Source organism: Helicoverpa armigera, chromosome 10 (assembly GCF_030705265.1).
Source record: "Helicoverpa armigera isolate CAAS_96S chromosome 10, ASM3070526v1, whole genome shotgun sequence".
NCBI classification, from domain to species: domain Eukaryota; kingdom Metazoa; phylum Arthropoda; class Insecta; order Lepidoptera; family Noctuidae; genus Helicoverpa; species Helicoverpa armigera.
The window spans coordinates 1,481,499-1,502,654 of NC_087129.1; the positions used below are offsets into that span (position 1 = coordinate 1,481,499).

Below are 21,156 nucleotides of genomic sequence, written 5' to 3' on the forward strand. Positions count from 1 at the left end.
TTTTATCTGAGCAATTTTTTCACAACAAAGGCTCACCCATAACATTATATCGCACTTGCAGATAGGAATACCGACATACGCCTTCACCGAATGCATTGGAGCACAAAATGGCTACTAGCTATCTATAAAAATAGCCGGTCAATTTAGTTTAACGACAATTGCTGTACAATAACCAGTGTTGTGTAGAATTTTCATTCACAGTTCAGTAAAAAGTTTCTAATAGCGCCTAGTGGGCTGTTCAACGCCTTCTGAACAGCAATCAATGCAATTAGTAGTGTAGTCATTGTGTCTGATTGGACGTTTTATATGAAAATGTGGGGGAAAAATGTTTTGGAGTCGATTGAGATATTAAAGTGAAGAGTTTCGTTAGTCTTTAAACGTTTTTGGGTGATAAATGCAGTTTGCTTATGAAGTAATTAAGTTATATGGCTAAGGATTTCATCTACGTTAAATGCCAACAAAGTTTGTTACATATCATTGCTTTTTGTCCCGATGTAAGAGGAATAATAAAGTTGTGTAACCGAAATATATCTTCTACATTCAATGTCGTAAAGGACGGCTGACTGAAAAATCTAGTCGCTAAACGAATTCTACGAATAGTACCTAGAGCTGAGTACTTGTATTACAATTTCCAGTCACGTCCCTCGTCGGATAGGCGCAGCCGACAGCTCTAGACTTTAATTTGTTTATCTTCATCAATGTAATCGATCATGCTACTGTAATGGATCCCCCAGCGGAAACTTTATTTAAATAAACGAACAGATTAACAAAATACCTAAGAAACTGTAATTAGCGTTGAAGTCTGAAGTGTCCTGTCAAGACAACGGACACTGTTGATTAATTTATTAGCCCTTTAATTGGTTACTTTGCAGTGGCAGTGCTAATTTTATTTCAAAATTTCAACGGCCAAACTTCCTCCCAGCAGAGGGAAAAGACACTAAGCCAAAATATTTTATTAAAGGTGACAGTTAATATAGGGGGGACGGAGAAAAGTTGATATATTAATTAACTCGTGAATAAGTCCGTCAGGGAGAAGAGTCACTCCGCTTTACGCAAGCGCACTGAGATACGTCAAGTTACGCCCTTACGTAGTGTGAGCGCGGCATTCGTGGAGTGCACACGACTTTCATAAGCCTGGCCTCCGATACGCGATGTTTCATTAACCTACAAACGAAATAAAATGTAGCCACTGTCGTAAATGTTGATGAGTCAAAAGTTTTTGTGAACTTGAATTAATGATGAGCGGCTGTCGCCCGGCCCGTAGTAACTTTGTGAGTGTCCCGGTGACTGTTGGGAAATTCGAAGAGTTTTTTCTTTTAGCGGTTGTGTTTATAGTTGTGGTAGTGAGCAATGTGTCTGATTGTCAAAGTGGGATGTTTCTTCCGCATCACGGTGAGTAAAACTAACTTAAGTGACTCGTGATTACTTCATTTAGAGTTTTATTCGATAGTGTAAAAGGTTGTTCGTTTTGTTTGGGAACTTTTTCGTTTACTATTGAGTGATATGGGATTGTGATGCGATTTTGGAATAGGTAAATATTTTTTTATGGTTTATGGAAACAAAAATAAGGGGGCTAATTAATAGATGGCTTAAGTAGTGTACTGTAAAATATACGTATTTGTTTACGGTTATTTTCAGACATGAAATATTGCGTAAATACCATTATAAACCACTAGTAATTTGATTACAAATAAATAATACTACCAAATATGAATAATCAAGATATTACAGAAGCTTAGTATTCATTACTGTTTTCCAATAATTTTAGTATTTTCAACTATAACAGACTACATAGCTGAATAGTGAATTATTAGTTTAATTAAATGCTGAAAGTGTTGTCTATAATAAACGCTATTATGGGAAAATTGGAAATTTCCGCCACTCAATCGAAATTTTACTAAAAGCAGACTTATTATGTTTTGACCTAGTTCTGTTATTATGTCACATTTGATTTTATTTTGATCAAATTTTAATGAAATTACCAATAATTAGCCATAGATTAAAAGCCATTAATAATCCACGGTACGGTTTTTTTTTTATGAATGCAGTTTTTCTGTATTTGAACAGTCCTGGATAAAGTTCTGTAAATAAGAGTATATACAGAATCCATTGTCCTAGTTATAGCTTTTTTCTTGTTAGAAAATGCCACTATTGTTAATTTACTTTGAACTTAACTCTCGTACATAAAGATGTGCTAAATACCCACGTCTTTTACGAATTGAAATGACGATAGTTTGATAGATCTACGAAAAATATGATATGATGATATTTGTTATAACAAAAAGTTATGCGTTATACAATATTAATGAAGTAAAACGTTACACGTGTAGCAAAGGATTGTTTATTCATAACTTGATATAGATCATGGATAGAAGGTAGCGTACCGGTATTTAACTACCATTCGAAGGTGTTACATTATAACAGTTATTTGGCTATAATTAAAATAGTTTCCTCAAATGAACGAGGTGGAAAAACACAAGTACAATAATTGAATTTACTCAACTATGTAGGTACACGGTAAATATATTGCTTATCTCAAAAATACAGAGAAAAACGTTGTAGGAAAAATAATATCTGTAGCAAATCACAAGCTACCTTTATTTTATTAAAAAAGACATGGATTTATACGAGAACGGACTGAAACCATTTTTCTTTATCACTTACGCGTAACAATTTTTCCAATTTCCTGATTAAATTTAAGACAAAAGGAGGCGATTTTAATGAAAATCTGTGAAAGAAATTCCTGAGCTTTTGTGTGAAATTTGATACCTTCTAATTGATTTCTGTTACGTTTGAAGGACAGAGATTCTTTTGAAATATAAACAAACGATTCGTAGGAATAAAATTGCGTTCCGATGTCTAAACGTTTAAACGTTTATTGACAAACTATCTCGATGTTTAATTGAAAACATTCTATTGTTTCTCTTTTGTTTTTACAAAGGAGTGACGTACTTTTATTACATAATAAGGAACCGTTGGTAAGTAGTTGTGGAGACTATATGGCCACTTTTGTAAGAGTATCGAAAATTATTTGATTTACTGTCGAACAAAAATCAAAAAGCAAATATTATTGGCCTTTTAGACTATAAAATTCTCAAACAAAATGAACCTCAAGATAATAAACTTCGAAAAGAAAATGCGTCTTAATTTTGCAAATTGTTGCAAGAAAAACTCAATAAATGGGAAATGTAGCTGGCAAAGTTTTTTCTTTCCTCATTTACCCGTCGAATTCGCTGCGGTGAAAACAGGGTGTAAAACCACTAACGGTTACAATGTCTATAGGAACATTTTACTACATTTTCTGCCTCTACAATAGGGGTTTTTATTTTGTTATCTTTCGCATTACGTTTGTATGGAGCTAATTAACTGGTTCATTAAAGAAAATCTATGTGGAAAGCAGCTGTCTTGGTATAGTACAAGTATGTGATGTTGGGAATGAGGAAGGGTTTTACCTTCTTTCTGGAGGAACTTTGTCCCACACCCGGATAAAAAGTAGGTTGTATATTTTTCTCTTGTTTATAAGCCATTATGCTGCCAACTTTAATCTCAATTTATTCCGTAGTTTTTGCGTGCAAGTGGAACCAACATCCGTAAAAATAGAACCTTTCTCGTTTATAATATTTAGTAGGATACCGACATCGATAGGGACATCTTTAAGCTCGATAATAGATACAGTCATCATAAACTGCAATTATGCAGTCATGCTTTTATTTACAATGCCAATGATGCTTTTTTACTCATCCGTGGCCAATCAGATAATAAACTGAGTCATCAGCATCCTCCTGTTCTTACTTAATTTTAATTGAATCCTCTGTGTGCCGTCATCTCATAATAATAATAAAAGAATTTGTGGTTGCTTCAGTTTTCAGTACTTATGACTGACTATAACTGTCGTGTGACTTCATCGACAATTTTATTAAGAGAATCTAACTCCGTCATTTTATTTGATTAGAAATAGATCGGAACTGACTTTTATATAGTTTTAGCCCTTCTGAAATAGGTCTGACCTTTTAGTGTGAACGGTAGCTCTAGCTTTTATGACATTGTGGTTATTGATGATATACCGAATTAGTTATTGATTTTTTTTTGTATGATTATAGCCTGTTAATTCGTGCCCTAGTAGTAAAAGCACCTCTCCCTTAAGTACGGGGGTAAAAGGTCCATTCCACGTCTACCAAGTAACATCGTAGCTTACTAATTTACTTTGTAAATAGGTTTATTTTGGACCTCTATGACTTGTAACATGACTGGTAAAAATCCTGAGGAAACCTGGACTGTAAAGTCTGAAATTACCAATCCGCTAAACGGGTGTGATTAACACAAATTTTTTCTCTGTATTAGAAGAGGTCGTAGGTAAATAGAAATGATGATTGACGACTTTTTACCCCGAATAACAGAAGGGTTATATTAATCCCCTACGCGCTAATAAGGGCTACGAAAACCCTAAGTGACAATGGTTATCAATCTTCAATATTATGTTAATCAAATACGGGTATTCAACACCCCGTAATATAATCTAAAATAATGCGAACGAACACCATCGTGAATAAATAATTTATGTGAATAAGCAAAGTATATAATGACGGTAGGATTCACATTATGACTCGAAATCATGTAAATTGGGTATAATGTAAACTTTTTCAGCAAAGTTAAGCTCTTGCCAACGATGCGTACTTTTAATAAAAGCGAAAGTTTTCGCCGCTTCAGAAATATTTCAGATGCATTATGATATTTTTATTACATTATGGAATACAAAATAACAGTGGGGCTACAAAAAAAGTTGGATTATATTTTTTGCAGTTAACCCTTTGTAGTAGAACTAGTTACCTAACTTTCGATTAAACTACACTAACTTCGGTTTATTCCACTGTTTTTTGAACTTCACATTGTTTTTAAAATATAAGTAGGTACTCGACAAAATAAACAATAATTGAGCTATAAACCTACCTACATGCTCAGAAGAGCAAAAATACTAACAAGATCTACATTATTACAAAACGTGGTTTTAAGAAGTACCCGCTTTAGAAATAGTTTTAGTCCACCAACTTTGTTCGGGACAGTGGTTTAAACCTGGTACAAAAGCTGTTACCTACTTTTTTTAAAATACCTTCTATATGGTGGGTTATGTACCAAGATATCACAGTTAAGTTGTTACCCTCATTTTTTCAACTCCTCTACTACCCAAGTATTCAAACATTTCATGCAAGATCAAGAGCCTTGATACAGTATTTGCTATTCTAACCGTACTCCTGACGTACGAAGTGAGATTTATCGAGATCTCATCTCGCCATTATCAAAGATTCAGCGTTACCCTTCCATATAAATGGGTCGAGTCTGTTTGCGTTCATTATCTTTGCCTCATATTTCATTGGATGTTCCTATTAGAATTGGGTTAGGAAATTTATTTGCATTCTTCGGAAATAATGCGGAAAAAATATTTTTATCTGTTTTTGTTCAATAAGGTACTGTGCGAAATAATACCCTATAAATTAATAATTATTTGAGCGAAATACTTCGTCTATTTGTCGCCGAAATTAAGAGTTAACTACGTTTAAATTTTCAGTGCAATTTATCCCATATCAAACCTGAGCCAGCCCTTGTAACTCACGCACTACTTATGAACATGCCAATCATAATCAATGATGTGTTTAATTAGAATACGCAGAAAATCATTTAAACTACTGATTGATACGGAACCTTTTACGGCCGATTTCTATATCCTATTTTCTTCTGTCGATTGAATTCTCTACATAGCTTTTTATGAATTACGTCTTTAAAAATCACTTTTACAATCTCTAATCGCAAACAGCTTAGATATAGGTTATAGAAATCGCAGTTACATATTCCCTACATATTACATACGAGTAGTCGTCCAGCATTTCAGCTCTTAATTATTAATAGCAAAAAGGTCAGACTTAGCTCCGTTTAAAACGGCTACAAACGAGTTATAGCAAGTGTCAGAAACACTAGACCTGTCAGATAGCCGTTTAGTCAGACCATTAATAATAATCCCTTACACTGTCAGACTCAGGTCTTAGGAAGTCTTCGGGGCTTAGTCCGTTAATCTTAATCAAGTCGTGACTTCGGACTTTGTTTAAATTATCTTATCATTTCATACTGTAGGTCTGTACTAAGTCTATATTAAGTTTACTGGCAACTTTTTGTCGGCCCATAGTTTGAACGGGCTCTAAAGTATGGACATGATTGGTAGTGCACACAGTATAACGATCAGGTATCAGACCAGTATCAGACCTATTCAAAAGTATGATTAGATTTCTAATTACCTTCAAAATAATATTACAGCTAACCATTCGGGCCATGTTTTGGCCGACAGTTTAGTCTACAGTTTGTGGCTATAATTTAAGTTCAAACACCTTTGCCAGTCTCAAGGAATCTATATCTACAAAATTTTAAGACATAATAAAACATATCCCATCAATGCTTCAAAAACTTTATATTTACATAAAATTTCACGTGAATTTTTCTAAGAATTGTCGCTTACTTGTTACATAAAATTCTTTGTGACATTCTTATCAAAATATTTGACAAATGATACGACGGTAGTGACCGCTTTCTGAGCAAGGTCGGTTGTAGTCCGTCGGGAAAATAAAGTGTCGAGAGAAATTTTATTTTATTTCAGTTGTAATATTTTTGCATTGTGACTGTGGTGAGTTTTGAGGTGACGTAAAGTTTGCAGTTGGTGAATGGAATAGGTAGGTATTACTATGGGGAAGTGAGCTTCGATAAAGCAAAGTATCAAACCACGTTTACTGAGTGGTAAAAGTCAGGTATCTTATACGCTGTACCTACTTAAATATCTTCACATAATTATATTGCCAACATAAAATAAATCACAGATAGTAATTAACTACTCAGTTATAGGTACTAGGGACTTGATACTACCTATATCTTCGTCTCATAATTACGGCTTTATTCAATCCTTAGGGAATATTTTTAATTATCTAATATGACATATTATTTTTCCTTAAGAGGACGAATTGGAATTTTTGGCGCCAAGGATGTCAATTTTTCTCAGTAAATACAAAACGGATCAAAATACAACTTGGTTACCTGAAAGTTCATGATATAAACCTTATTTTGTTAGTTGTAGAAACATGATTAGCTAACTTTTATAACAGAGAAAAATATATCAAACATACCTCTTTTTAAAAAGAGATTCACATATTATGGGCAAACGGGACCGATTTAAGCCTCTTAACTTTTTTAGTAGTTGAGTATATACATACTCTTTAAAATTGTAGTAGGAATTTTTATTAAATTATCATTTCTAAATATTAAAATTACAAAACCATTTTGTCGCTTACGACTTTTAGTTATAAGCTAGCGCGCGTATTGTTATCCTCGCCCCGCTCAGACGCTCCGACCCCTTTTGGCGCCTTAGATGCGCGTGCCGGTTATGGAATTATTGTTGACCACTTCCTCGCCTTAACACGTCATATTAGTCGCCCATCCACGAACAGACCGCTACAAGCATTGCTTACCATTTCAATCGACCCGTACAGCTGTTACTTAGCCAAAAACTCTTCACTAGGTAAATAATTTAGTAAGTATTAAAACCTATTTTCATTATCATGAAATCTTACACCTAAATAATAAGCGTAAAGTAAAACTTTAATCTACCCGTCTTTGTTCGAAATACTCGAGTATTCGACAGTTAATAACACAAATGAAATCAAAACCAATTGGGAACTATGTAATTTGATGCTCGGGGAAGCCTGAAAATTATATTATTAATTAATAATGTGCTCTTTGAGTATTATGAATTAGTAAGCGTTGATTACAGAGCTGAGTATTAAGATTATTGAAGCAGTTATGCTATATTGTAAGACGAATCGTAGAGTTAACTTTAAGTGGCAAGTTATATTACACAATATTATAAACGTGAATGGTTGTCTGAATGAATGTACAGATGTTTGAATGCTACTCTTTACGTTCAACTACTGAATGACTGTAGCTCAAACTTGGCAGTAATACCGCTTGTATCAACATCAGAGTAACATTGTAAAAAGAAACTGCGGAGAGGAGCTAAGTACGTACATAAAATTTGCCTATTTTAGTAATAGATATTTATCCAATAAATAGATTGAACACTTTGAAGACAGAATGGTTTTATTATACCACTTAAGTTATAACTTCCACAGTTAACGGTTCCAAGACAAATTCTAGCTATAACCAATTAATACTTTACCCATAGTCTTTTAATGACTGTAGTACATTATTTGATACCAGTAATTTTGACTAAGGAGCTGCGTTCGAACTCCACAATCTAATTAATGATGTTGGCAAAAGCCTCGTTTACACACCAAAGTTTCCTTGCTGTGAATAAATTGAAAATTTTCGAAAAATCTATTTGAAAAATTTCATCTGAAATTAGATTGGAAACGTGGTTAATTAAAATGGTTTATTATGGTTGAAATTTACATTGAATCTGATGCGTGATTATCGGATGTTTGAGATTTGATTTTGTGGTCGTGATGACAAAACCATATTGGTTCTGCTAGCCTACTTGTTTGTAGAATTTGGTACTCACATATAATTTACGGGCATTTATTTAGTTTGTTAGTGTTATTTTAGTACATGGCTAATGTACCTTGACATTAAATTACGAAGTAATGGTACTCTAATGTATAATTAAATTAACCAAAGTTAGACATGCGTCTAACTTGAAGCAAATCATTAATTTATAAAAACGTATTTTTTACTAGATAGCAAATTACACTAAAAAAATCTCTCATGTTAGTGCAGTCAAGTAAAATACAACTCAAAGAAAAAATAAAGTACAAATGATTGACTTTCTTTTTCTAAATAACTTTGTGAAACTGCATATGATTCAAAGCAATTACTTTTTACGCATACATGACTTTTGAAGCTACCATTTCGCAGTCTAAACTAGAATCAGCGTTCTCTCTATTGGGCGAAGCGTCAAAGCATTTTTGCGTAGTTTACACGCAACACATATTTGAACAACCGAGCTTCGACATTCTATAGAAGTTTTCAATATAAACTAAAAACTAAAATAAAACTCAGACTATTTTTGACATGAAAAATTCAACAGGAATTTTAGTAATTAAATTGCCAGGATGTTTTGCAGTTACTAGGTGTTCTAATTATAGGGTTAGCATAACATAAACGAATTAAAACTCTGTTTCGGATGGCACGTTAAACTGTAGGTCCCGGCTGTCATTGAACATCCTTGGCAGTCGTTACGGGTGGTCAGAAGCCAGTAAGTCTGACACCAGTCTAACCAAGGGGTATCGGGTTGCCCGGGTAACTGGGTTGAGGAGGTCAGATAGGCAGTCGCTTCTTGTAAAGCGCTGGTACTCAGCTGAATCCGGTTAGACTGGAAGCCGACCCCAACATAGTTTGGGAAAAAGGCTCGGAGGATGATGATGATAACATAAACGAATTTGTTAGTTTTTAATATAGTTTGTGGCTATAGATTAGATAGCCCAAATTACATCAGTGCACTCACAATTTTACAGAATTTATCGTTATTCTCCCTACTCTTTCAGTAATTATCTATTTAAAATGGCCATCTATATGTCTAAATATAGGTTACTTATGTAGGTAAATAAACTGATGGTACAAAATAAAAGCTCCAATAAAAAGCTCCGCAAACGAAACGTATCATTCATGCGATAAAACCGCACATATCCTTCTAATCCCCTTTATATCTGTATTGCAATTAAAAAAGTAAATACGGGTCCATTCGGTCTGACGTAATTAGACGGATCGGCCATCGTTGAGTCCATACAATTTGAGGGGATAATCTCCGCTTCATATAAATATGTCACGTTTGTCTCTTAGATACGTAGGCGGTAAGAAATGAGAGATTATTTTGTTAGAGACTTATTTATTGATAGTGATTGTGTGTGAAAGTGATAGTTTGTAAGTTTGTGAATAGTGGGGAAGTTGTTTAATGTATTTAGATTAAATAACTGTAATGATGTTTTTAAGTGTATTCTAAAACGGAAAAGTTGCGTGCAACAATTGGATATTAGTTTTTGTTTCTCTACTTTTTAGCTACTGCTGTTTGTTGGCGGTATATTTAAGGAAACATTATGTTTTGCCCATTGTTATCGACTTTCCAAATATAGAAAAATACTGAGAAAATGCCAACGCTATCACAGATTCATAATGCCACAAATAAACAAATGAACGCTTACTTTCTTCATCCAATTACGTATGATTGAGTTAAGTCCGAGTGAGTTGGCTACGGGTAATCCTGTCTTGATATAAATACATCACGTGCCTTCGCCTGCTTAGTGAACCCGCAGACGGGAGACTAAAGAGTCGGCCGACAGTCGACCAAGATGTTTGGCAAAAAATATTTTTTCATTTAAATAAAACTACTTTTGCGGATTTAATTGCGGTTTTAATAAGTAATATTATTTAGTCACAACTTTTTGGATCCTTTACAAAATGATCAACAAATTGTAGGGTAGCTGTTCGTAACTAAAATATCAAGACAACCAACACCTTAGTCTGCCCGTGACCATGGATGCTGTAAAGGATTCGAATCGTCGTGTAAGTGTCAGAAATCAATATAAAAAAATCTTGAATATTATAAAACATTCAGCAGGTCTGATACCTACTTAAATATCTGATGCTTGTAATATGCGTTCTACCATTCATCTCCATACTGACTTATGAGCCCAAAGAAACTGTCGGCCGACTAAAAGTTTCCAGTCTGCCGGTACTCTTAGCGTGACTGCTTGTCACGGTGACTATAGTCCCGGTTTTAGGCGATCTGTCACGGTGACCGCGTAAAAATATACCTACGTATGTATATAACATGTGGTATATATGGATGGTCCCTTTTTTGTTGAATGCGAATTTCTTGTTTGGATTTGACTGTCATGCTGTGTCTACAGTTTTTATTTTGTCACTGTCTCTGAGTATTTGTGTGAAGTTGTTTTTCTAGTCATCATCCTCCAAGCCTTTTTCCCAAACTACGTTGGGGTCGGCTTCTAGGTAGTTGTTTTTCTAGTGTTGTAATTTAAAGTTGCGCGTAAATTATATTCTCTTTGTTAGGTCTTTGATTAGTGAGCCTGAATGTTAATTTAAACTTAAGTGAAAATAATTGAAAGAATTGAGTGATAGGAATTGGAGTGATCTACATTTTTTTTGGAATAACACATCAATAAAATAACCTGGATATCTGAGAATTACAACGCCACTGAACATTATCTTGCAGGTATTTATAGCCGTACATCGGACCGTGTATTCTAGCTATGTAGTCTAAGTATAAATCTACCTACGTACATGGAAATAAACTGTTTAACATAGGTACATATGGGGACATAATTTCAGTTAGTTCCCAAAATTACATCTTCCAAATACCCTCTTACTCAAAATACATCTCTCAGTTACCGTAAATGATACCTATGTATACAGAAACAGGTATCCCTGTGTATACTGAGCACGGAGCAAGGAAACTTGAGCGGAGATGACATAATTCGAGTAGGTCAGGCGCCTTCTTCTAGGTCAAATATGTACGGTGGGCATTACCAAGACGATCAGTTACGAGAGAACCAACGAGACGTTCAGGTTCTTAGGGAAATCTGTCAAAGGTTTTTGGTATCACAATAATCGGGTACAATCAAGGCGTATAAGGGCGAAGACAGTAACGTTCCTCGAGACACTCCCGCATTTTAGGAGATTCTCTGTTATGTCACCTCTGCTAGTCATTTTGTTCTCCTTGTTATAGGGGTATTAGTCCAGTGTGCAGTGCGTCCGTCCATCATAATACTCATATTCTCATATAGGGAGTAATTAAACTCATCAATACGCTATTTCTGCATTCATGAGCTGGAATTTTGTGGTATTTGTAGCAGTCCGGTTCTGCTTTAAGTCGATTTGTAAACTACGATTTTATGGCCTGTATGAATACGCGTGAATGGTTTATTAAGCTGTAGATAATTATTTACAGTTTACCTATACCAAATAACTGCGAATCTGAAGTTAGCTATTTGCGGCGTGTTAATGTTTTGTATTTTTTTTTACCATTGTGAAGCCTAGGACAAACAAAGCTTTTTGACAATATCTGTACAAACTAATACTCAAGGAGTCAAATGGCTAACTCCATTGCAAAGTTACTGTAGTAATAGTAAGTTACCTACAGTGCTTTCACACCAGCGGGTTTTTCGCAAAGTATTTTACGCGTGACATATTTAGAGCGGCAAAAACTGGTTCGCCTGTCACCGTTTGAACTTAGTTGTCAATTGTTTACTTTGGATCGTGAAGGCGGTGATGCGAGTATATGCGTGGCTCGGAAAAGCCGAACGGAAAATACGCTAGTGTGTGTGTTCTCCACTGAAGAACTTATTTACCACAGTATGAACCACATACATATCTAGACATTCAGTCATTAGAGATAGACATTTCAGTATAGTCATTCTTTGATTTGTCGGTTTTATGTTATGTTTGATAGCTTTATTGTAGACTTCAAATTAAATATTAATGGACACCAATTATGTATGTTGTCAAATAAGCCAATGTTTCAAGGTTATTCGCTGTCTAGACCAGAGACCACACGTGTTAGTTCTCTCTCCTATGCTTACAGGTACGAATTATTAATATTATACTTACCAATATTAATAATTTAGTCATTCGAGGTATGTTTGTGTGTAGTTCAAACTTAATTAGGTTATGTTTTGGTCATATTGTATTGGCCTACGAGAATGATTTGGCACAAATGTGATCAAGCGTTACCAAATGATTGAAAAAAAAAAACATTAAATGGAATAAAAGTTTGAAGCTAGGCTATTTACAGAGGTTGTCAACTTTAAACTTACATGATATAGGTAACCGTGCATATTATGTTAAATATTAAATATCATATCATCATCCTCCTGCCCTTATCCCAGCATGAAGAGAGTAAATATTAAAAATCATATAAGTAATTAATTATAGCAATTAAATAATTAATAACATTACAAAAAATATCGAACACAATTTTCGAAGTAATCCGAAATACATTTCCGCTATAACGTTCATACCATTGATAATGACAAAATAAATGTTTAATTAAAATCCAATTTATCACTCGCCTCGCTTTTTCTCTACCTTTGTATGTACAAGTATCAATATTTAATATGAAAAGTTGTTTATCTTTTATTGATATTGTGAACATAAAATATCTAAACTACTTAATATCTATCAAAGGATATTCTACTTCAGTCTCAATAGATTGCTATGTGCTTTAGGAGATATTTAGCATAATTCTACTACTCGTAACTATCTTTTTAACTTAAAAACCTGCTTTTCACCCCATGTGTTTTAGAGAGTTAAACGTGAAAATGTAACACACGACTCACATTCGCAGTCGTATCATATTAGAACATCAAAATATTAATTTATATTAAGTTCGATCTTCACTGAAAACACTTCAAATGAGTATAAAAACCCTGGAAAGAAATACATCACGTTATTTTTTTTATTGAGTACTTGCATTTTAAAATATCTTTACACGGCAGTAAAATAGCACATAGTTAATTTAATAAATATACCAATACCAAGCAGTATTCTATTACTATTGTTCTTGATAGTGAAAGAAACCGATAATTGAAAATAGACTGAAGTCTTACAAAGGAATACGAGTCGAGAACAGAACCAAGTTTGTGCTCGAAACAATAAGGAAGTCTTATTTTTACTGCAAGTAATTTGTACCAATCAACTTAATCAAAGTAAGATATCGGTACGATGCTGTAAAAGTCAACGATTTCATTAAAACATCTGTAGGTTGTTTTCTTTAGAGTTTATGCGATGTTATGCTATTATCTTGCCTTTTGGTAGATTTAATAGGGAAAATGTCGATTCGTCAATAGTGTTGTTTATTAGCTTTTGTTTTTGTTTGCATTTGCACTATTGATAAAACCTATAACCAGTATCAAGTTCTATATAGTCTTATTTATTTATTTATTTATTTATTGCAAAATGTATACAGATGCATCTTATGCTAGGTACACATTACCCTGTTAGGGCGCAGCAACTTAACTTAAAACTAAAAGTATTATAATAATGACTTAGACTATAAATATATATATATAACATTAATGTATAAGAAGTTAACAATATCTAGAAATAATTATTAGTTAAGCTTACATTTACAATATCAACTTAGGTATATGACAGTAGTTTTAGTTTATCAATATCTTAATTATTATTACTATTTATTGCACAATGTTTTTAGGAACGACATAATACTGTTTTGTTTTTATTTATAAATACATTTAAAACAACAAATTAAATTATATCTAGAGGTGGTTATTTATTATTTAAGCTTCTATCTTCTAAGTATTCCTGTACACTATAGTAGCATTTTTTTAACAGTAGTAACTTAAGTCTAGATTTGAATATGCCTAGGGTTTCGGTGGAACGGATGCTTTCCGGTAACTTATTGTAGATTTGAATGCTTCGGTATTCTGGGCTATTTTTAAACATTTGTATCCTAGGTGTTGGTAAAATCAGTTTAGTTTTGCGGCGCTCGTTCTTTTCAAAGTTGAACATTTTTAGATTTTTCTTAACAAAAATGGCAATTTCTAATATGTATATTGATGGTAAAGTTAATATTTTATTATTTATAAAGTGGGGTTTACAGGTGTCTGTTGGCTTTATGTGGAATATTATTCGTACAAGTTTCTTCTGGGCTATAAATATATCTTTGGCATCTACGCTGTGCCCCCACATGAGCACACCATAGCGTAGCCATGCGTAGGCATACGCGTAGTAGGCAGTGAGAGCACACTCTGCTTTTGTGTTCGTTTTGAGAACACCAAGTCCATAAGAAAATTGTGATAGCTTTGTTTTTATCTGCTCGACATGTTTTTTCCAGTTTAGATGTGAGTCCAGTGTGATTCCTAGTAATTTAAATTCTTCGACTTCTTCAATTTGGATATTGCTAGTTATGGTTTTGAGGTTGATTTTTTGTTTTTGGTATGGTTTGAATTGTATTATTTTAGTTTTTTTATTGTTTACTTCAAGGTTGTGATGTAAGAGCCAAGATTTTATTAGGTTAAATGTTTCGGTTATTTTATGGTTGTATTCTTGACTGTTTGTTGGGGTTTTAAAGAGGATGGAGATGTCATCAGCAAATAATACACAAAGGTGGTCACATATTTTGGGCAGGTCGTTAATATATACTAGGAATAGTATACACCCTATCACACTTCCCTGTGGAATAGACCAGTTCGTGGTCAGGATGTCCGAGCGCACGTTTTGTAGCTCACATGTGTCGTGATCGAGGTGTTCCACCTGCACATACTGCTTCCTATCAGCAAGATACGACTTAAGCCAGTCAAGTGCATCTCCCCTGATGCCAACTCCATTTAATTTAGTTAATAGGATCGAGTGGGATACTTTGTCGTATGCTTTTGTCATGTCAAGGAGGAGGCCTATTGCATAGTTTTTGTCCTTTATATATGTCAGTATTTCTTGTGTATATTTATAGACTGCTAAGGTGGTTGATCGATTTGTCCGGAATCCAAATTGGTTATTGTCAAGAATGTTGTATTTTTCTAGGAATTTACACATACGTTTGGTAACTACTTTTTCGAATATTTTCGAAAATGCGGGAAGAAGTGCTATGGGTCTATATTGGCTCGGGTCATTAGAGTTTCCACCTTTTTTTGGTATGGGTTTAATTATAGCAATTTTGAGTCGGGACGGGAAAGTTTTTTCTTCTAGGGATTGGTTTACAAGGAATGTTAGTGGAGGGGTAAGTTCTGTGGCGCAGGCTTTTATGAGTGTGGGGGGTATCTCGTCGATTCCACAACTGTGTTTGTTTGGAAGGTTTAGAATTAATTTAATTAGTCCACCAGGGTTTAACATTAGTTAATTCTTATTTTCTAAAATCAGTTTTTTGTTATGTCTTAATCAGAAATCATAATCGGAATTACCCGTAGACAGATTAAAATAAGCTCCTTCTTAAGCATTTGCAACGTAATCTGCAAATCAAAATAAAAACAATCTGTCCAATTTCGCCATTCATATTCAAATCAGCGAATGTACAAGAAAAATAAAACACGACCGAAAAACTTGACGTCAACCGCATTTCCCCGCTGTTTCTATTTGAGAAGGGCACAATTGTTGAGAGTCATACAAGGATGTGGGTCCCTTGGACCCTCGAAACTTTGAGGACAGAATTCGAGAAAATAACGTGTCATGGACAAGTCTTGGACTGGCCGGTTCGCTTATTCAATTTGTTTTTATTAGAATTCCTTTATTTACGAGTATAGGGTTGTGTTGTGTTCTCAATTACGCGAGGGTTGAAAAACAAAACATACTTTTGTTTGGTTAAATTGATGAGTTGATTATGTGAGGTCGCTGATTCAATCAAAAGTTTTTATCTGGTAAACAGAGTTTTTATTTATACCTATTAAAACACGTCATACCGTTTTTTCTGTGGTTTTATTAAAAACCAAGCCGTCGTATGTCATCATGTTAAAGTTTTTTTACTTTCAAAATGTCGATACGAAACCTATTTATCGGTAGCATTCATCAAAGTTCGCGTTATCTATCGCAATCCGAGTATGACCAAGAATCTAATTTTATCGGAAAAATCTTGCTTCCAATACATTTTTCAGTGCCTTTTGCAAGGTTTGATCCTCGTGTAATACCATTTTAATTGTTAATCCTTCTTACTGATATTTTTACTGTAAAATCTGCAACTATGAATCGAACAAACGAATGTTTTATGTTGAACTAATATGAATACATAATATTCTTTTGAATATATAGTAACCAATTTCTCAATATCGTAGATATTCCTAAAATCCCCACTAAATTACTGCACCTAGCGATCAAGTATTAATTATTCATTACTTCATACATATTGAAAAACCTAAAAAGGGTCTGAAAATTCTACATCAGTATTTTTGGAGGTCAACGGCCTTTTAAGCACCGCTAAATTTTAATTAAGGTCGTACGCATTTATAAACGTTTTCGGTATTCCTATACCTACATGTGTGGGTACTGAATTTTTTTGTTACCTAAATCTTTAGGCATAGATACAAAAAAGTAGATAAACATTTTAAATTACTGTATCCGACTAACCCTTTCCTTAGCATTTAAGACCAGCCACAACACTAACCTAATTCTTAAATTAATACTTTCTACAAATTGACTGATCTATCAACCCTCCATAATCATGTTTCTAACCCTTCAAGAGTAAGACAGCTTGTCTGACAAGTCAGAAGACTTCATTTCAAGTTCTAACTTTGTAGCTTGCGTGTCTAACAGAACCGAACAAAGCCTAATTTGTTCAAACCGTTGGAATTATTCACGTTTTAAAAAGTAATTTACAAGTTACTAGGGTAGGGCAAAAAATACCCTTTAACGTTAGAGTTTGGATTTCTTCAAAATTGTTTGTTTGAAGTTATTCCGTCTAGATTTTTTATGTCATATTTTATTAAGATTTTGCGATGTTTATCTAGGCCTTGCTTCTTTAGGTACCCAGATTTAAAATTCTATATAAATATATCTAAAACAACTTGTAGGAAAAATACTTAGGTATACATAATACATACTGGTACTCTGTATATACAAACTGGTATATTTTGGTAACTCAAAATCAATAGGTACGAAAATTAGCTATATCACATGCATCCCAAAAAAAAAACGTTTTAGACATAAAAAAGCTTATGGTATTAGTGTAGATAGTAAAATTCGATGATTTTCAGACAGCAGATATACACTACGATATTAGTATTACTAACTGAAACTAATTAAAATGAAACACTTAAGTACCCCCAGATAAAACTGTTATTAGCATTTTAAAGTCTCGTAGATAAGATTCAAAAAAGGGTTTTGTGGCCCAAATACTAAAACTTTATTCACAAATATCGTGCGTATCGAGCTGAAGTTTCTACAAAATTCTGTGAACTATAATAATTTTATTTAGTTACGCTACAATAACTGAAGTTTATTCATTCGAATCGTGCGAATTTGTATAGAAGTTACAATTTCTTACGAAGGTTTTGATTGAAAATGTTTGAATAATTTGAGTGGAAGTTTTATACTTAGAACTACGGTACTACGATGAATAATTTACTCCTTTACTACGAAACAATAAGTGATTTACATAATATCAGATGGAAATCTATATAGAGATAAAATAAAGTTGTACCTATCTATTTACATTTTGTTGAATCGAAAAATTATACTATTATGTTGCGTAAGGCAATAAATGCTTTCTAAAACAAGATTTAATTATCATTACACTGAAAAAAAAAAAACAAATTGTAACTGTAATTTCTGAGATAAAATCGTTCAAGCAAACAATCAAACAATTCAGCCTCATAATGTTAGTAGGTATAGATTAAATAAAAATTACTATGTAAACATAAAATATCGCATTGATATTTTGCTGTACAAAATTGGAACATACGTTACATGTGTTAGTTTCCAACTAGTTACTACTTTATATTATACTATGTGACGTTATAAAGTTTTCATGTAAACCATCTGGTGCTTAGTAAGCTGGATTAGTGCGTTTCATGTTTTTGGGCACGATAACTTTGGAGCTTAGAATTTTCGTTGTTTAGATAGGTATTGGTATTGGTTATATGTTTAACGGTTTTACTAATTTGCTAAAAATATCGACGAGCACGGATAAAAGTAATAGGAAAGTGACACGGAGGAAATAATTATATTTAGAAGACAGATAGGTCAAAACTACTTTTGATGTTTCAGTGATTTTGTTTCTTAATTATTTTACAAGTAATAAAACAGCGAATTTCAGGCTAACGGTTTGGCTATCTTTTTTTAAATCTAGTAAAAATAGTATAAGGAATACAAAGATCCTCTTACTATATCCAACTCTTTCAACATTAAATTAATTCTAACCTAGCTCTGTTAAACCATTTTGAAACTTAAACTTAAAGCATAATTCACACGTTCAAGTTAAACATTTCTGAACTATCGCAGCATATGAACATAAAGCCAATCTGTAGATTAATTATATATTCTAAACACATGCCAGCATCGATACGAAACGAGAACTTCAGAATCGAGTACAATGTGGATGAATCGAGTGCTGAAACATCGAATTGAATTTAAATGCTTTTGATTTATTCGATATTCTAAGACATAGTCGAGTTTCTATGTAAAGTTATGTAATTTTATGTTAAATTTTGGAGTAAAGAGTTTGTTGAAAGGTTGTCTTTCTGTGCAGTTTTTGTGCTCCGATTTTTTATAGCTTCATGATAATGTTGTTGAGAGACAAAGCTTCTATTGGGAGAGGAACTCGACTGTATGGCTTTTATGTATAGGGCTAAGTTTTTATCTTTAAATTATGAAAATCAAATGATTATAATATTAAAATTCTTGAGCAAAATATCAAAGATGAAAATGTAAAATGTTTGGTACGGGAATAATTATTAGGTTCCTATCAAAAACTCAGAAACTTTATACCCAATATAAGTTAACAGCAAACAATGATTTACAGATTAAGCCACGTTTTAATTATTTCTCGAAAGTCCCTCAGCCGTTTGAAGGCCGAAGTAATAATAATCTTCTAGTGGACTGAATTATTACAAAATATTAAAAATTCGCTGAAAGCCTGGAAAATTTAATAGGCCGTCCCGGTGACCGCTTGGGGATGAAAAACTTAGGCAATATTACACTTTAGCCGACCGCGATGGAACCAAAATGTTGGAGTTGTATTTTAGTTTTAGATATGAATAATTATTATTGCTTAACATTTCGTATGATGTTGGCATTTAAAGGCGTTATTGTCCAACGACCCGCGATTTATGTGTACGAAGTTATGCTACAGTAATATAGCGTATTAGCACTTTATCTTTGAAATCGGTTCAAAACCTTGAGATGTTTTTTTTTGCTGACTTTTGATATTATTCCAATGAGATTGCAAAAGTCGTAACGCATTGCCAAGTAAGCTATGATTAATTAGAGTAATAAACAGCCATAGATAATTAAATTATTAAAATTTGATGATGATTTTCTTGCATTGTGTATTCCTCTTTAAATACAACTTACACCTCTTAGAATTTCAGATTTAATACAACCAGAATTGCAAGTAAGTTGGGTGTTAAGTCACTTGGATTGCACCAAATATTACATCTCCGATGTCTGAGCTTTGAGCTCGGTTAAACTACAACACTTACATATTATATTCCTTGTTACAAATAGCTGCATAGTCCTGAGAAATGTCTGATACAAATCTCTGAGTATTTTAAATGTTTGGATATAGCAATTATCATACTTACCTATCGACGTAGGCCCGCTTCAAAAGGAAAAATATAATTAGTTATATCCGCAGATTTGACGAGGGTAAAAGGTCACAGATATATACGTTGACAGCAGCAATATCTAATCGTTTCTAAAACGATGAGAAAAATCTAAAAATACAAGGATACCTAAAATAGAACAACAGAACTAGGTTCACTGCAGTGACGCAAAACCCCGTATCAAACGTACGAAAATAGTCAGAAAATCAAATTCACAGCATATTCCCTGCGTAGAGAACTGCTGTTTATTTCATCAAAATGTCAAATCACAATGCAAAATTATTCAAATTTCATACAACATAATCCCGCAATGGAGATGACGATATAATTGCCTATTCCGTTGAAATATTCGATTATTGTAGAAGGTTGGGATTCGCAAAGGTTTACTTCCGTGACAGGCGGCCGATCGCAGCTGACAGCAGTCAGAGAATGTGTGGCACGTCGAGTGACGTCAGCTACTCCTGTGTGTCGCATACCTCTGAAAAGGCGCCATACATTCTCATTCTCGTAAATTTTGTCGCATAATCAATAGTCGGCCGCATGCGGCTGTCGTGCGTGGCTGCGATCGGCCGCAACGCTCGGAAATGTAACTTAAAATCATTTTGTCGTTAACCCAAATCTATGAAGAGAGGGTAGTCTTGGCATGTCGCAAGTCGTTTTGGCGTAATCTTTTGGCTTGCTATTGGTATTAAATGTATCATTCGGTGTAGCGTTTAGATAAGAATGATTTATGTTATGTACAAATTGGGAAGGAAGACAAAAGAATCTTTAATTTGTTTTGTTCTCTATTTTTTTTTGTCGTAAAAAGTGTTTCGGAAGTTTTGTGTGTTCGTTGACAAAAACAATATCTACAAAAAATTGCTCGTTTGACTTATTATCAGAAATA

General features: G+C 33.6%; 1 protein-coding gene across 7 annotated transcripts in view; it reads left to right on the forward strand.

Moving 5' to 3' along the window:
* LOC110380505 (nephrin) overlaps nt 1–21,156 on the forward strand; it is a 227,075-nt gene that overhangs the window by 79,977 nt on the left and 125,942 nt on the right. The window contains exon 1 of one of the 7 annotated variants that reach the window (XM_049840965.2): nt 1,079–1,392. The exons of 5 other annotated variants lie outside the window; for them this stretch is intronic. The gene's annotated coding sequence lies outside the window, so the exon portion shown is untranslated. Of the gene's footprint in view, nt 1–1,078; nt 1,393–21,156 lie in introns of those variants that run through there. One more of the 7 variants, XM_049840961.2, reaches the window with a different exon arrangement.